The sequence below is a fragment of the Rhinopithecus roxellana genome, chromosome 3 (genome assembly GCF_007565055.1).
Source record: "Rhinopithecus roxellana isolate Shanxi Qingling chromosome 3, ASM756505v1, whole genome shotgun sequence".
In the NCBI taxonomy this organism is placed as follows: domain Eukaryota; kingdom Metazoa; phylum Chordata; class Mammalia; order Primates; family Cercopithecidae; genus Rhinopithecus; species Rhinopithecus roxellana.
This window is the reverse complement of record NC_044551.1, coordinates 132,320,176-132,322,544: the sequence shown is the minus strand read 5'-3', so window position 1 is coordinate 132,322,544 and position 2,369 is coordinate 132,320,176. Positions and strand designations below refer to the sequence as shown.

At 33.4% G+C, this 2,369-nt stretch overlaps 1 pseudogene; it reads left to right on the top strand.

Moving 5' to 3' along the window:
- On the top strand, nucleotides 1-1,022 carry LOC104668656 (annotated as a pseudogene).
- Nucleotides 1,023-2,369: the final 1,347 nt, after the last annotated feature.

The following is a 2,369-nucleotide window of genomic DNA, read 5'->3' as shown; positions in this document are numbered from 1 at the left end:
ATGTCATCTGAAATGTTGCCAGCATTTATTGAAACTTCTAATGTTGACAAAAAGCAAGGCATAAATGAACATCAAGAAGAAAGCCAGAAGCCAAGATTAGGTGAAGGGTGTGAACCAGTATCTAAATTAAGACAAATGAAAAACTAATAAAACAGAAACAACGGGAAGAGCAACAGGAACTCTGCAAACAAAAGCAGAAAGAAAAACGGTAGAGGAAAAAATTGGAGCGACAATGTCAAATGGAATCAAACTCAGACGGAAATGACAGAAAACGTGTTCGAAGAGATGTTGTTCATAGCACCCTTCGCCTCATTATTGACGGTAGTTTTGATGACTTGATGGTATTAAAGGACATTAAGAAACTTCATAAGCAGATTCAACGATGTTACACAGAAGACCGACAGGCATTGCATCCTGTGCAGTTTTACTTGACAAGCCATGGAGGTCAGCTGAAAAACAACATGGATGAAAATGACAAAGGATGGGTCAACTGGAAGGATATCCATATCAAACCAGAGCACTATAGTGAACTCATAAAGAAAGAAGACCTGATTTATCTTACATCAGATTCACCTAATATACTGAAGGAATTAGATGAATCAAAGGCTTATGTGATTGGAGGATTAGAAGATCACAACCATCACAAGGGACTCACATATAAACAAGCATCAGATTATGGAATCAATCACGCACAGCTCCCGCTTGGAAATTTTGTGAAGATGAATAGTCGAAAAGTTTCGGCAGTTAATCATGTGTTTGAGATTATTCTGGAATACCTGGAAACAAAAGACTGGCAAGAAGCATTTTTTACTATCTTGCCCCAACGGAAAGGAGCTGTTCCCACAGACAAAACCTGTGAAAGTGCTTCTCATGACAATCAGTCTGTCAGGATGGAGGAATGTGGATCGGACAGTGATTCCAGTGAGGAGGAAGATAGCAGAAATGAACTAGATTCACCACGTGAAGAAAAGCAGGATAAGGAAAATCACACTGAACCTACAGTGAACTCTCTGCCACACTAATGTTACCTGGTTTCCTTTTAGTTTAAGGAAAAATTAGGAGAAAGCGAGGTGCTGTATAGAATATTGAAATTGGAAGAACATTTTATTTTCTGTTATTTCTGCTGTGAATTTTAAAAACTTTTTTTGGACCTAAATAATAATAAAAAAGCCCTTTAAACTTTGTAAGAAAATATTTTTGATTTAGAATAAGAAGATTTAAATGTGTATTTTTGTTTGTTTTTAAAGCCTCAAATAGTAGTTTCTAGATAATTTTACTTTATTAATATATTTTCATATTCTTTAGAATGTGCCTTCTGACCTTGCAGTTTTTTAATTTTATAGTCACATCAACATCTTTATGATCTATTGCCTATGTATCTGTGAGGGCACATGTTCATAAATAGGTAAAAACAAAAGAAATGAAATGTAAATGGACAATAAACATATGAAAGGTTGCTCATCCTCACTATTAGGGAAATGCAAATGAAAGCAAAACAACATTTCACACTATATTCTAATAATATTACGTATAAGCAAGTATATGAGGAAAAGGAAATCTTACCCACTGCTAGTGAAACATAAATTGGTATTGCTACTTTGGGGAATGACTGACTACATCATGCAAAGTTGATAATGATTACAACCAACAAGCACACACCCTAAAGAAACCTTTACACATACCTGGCAAAAGAACAAGCATAAAAGTGTTCCTTACAGCATTGTTTTAACATTTAATACCTAGAAATAGACTAAACATCCGTAAATAAGTGAATAAAATGCAGCACATTTATATAATGAAACACTATGTGTATCACTGTAGATAAATCTCAAAAACATAATGCTGAGTAAAAAAAACAAGCTCCAGAATATGTACAGTATGATACAATTTATATAAGTTTAGGAACATGCAAACAATAGTATACACCAGAACACTCTGCAATAATGAAAATGTTCAGTATCTGCATTGTCTAATACAGCTGCCTCTAGCGATATGTGGATATTAAAGAATATTAAACACTTATAATATGGCTAGTACTCCAAAGAAACTGAATGTGTTTTCTTTTAATTAATTTAAATAGCCACATGTGGCTAGCAGATACCATACTGGTAGAGCAGGTATATAAATTTATGAATACATAAATATAAATATATACAATCAAATAAATAAAGCTGGAGGAAGAATACATACCAACTTCAGGAAAGTGGTTATCTCTGAAGAAGTAAAATGAGACAGAATGGGATGTGAAGGAACTCAAGAATCCTTATGAATTTTTATTTCTTTACAACAAAAATAAATATAAAGCAAACGTCAAAATACTTAACATTTTAAATCTGGTTAAAATATTGTTAATATTGGTTAGTCTGCTT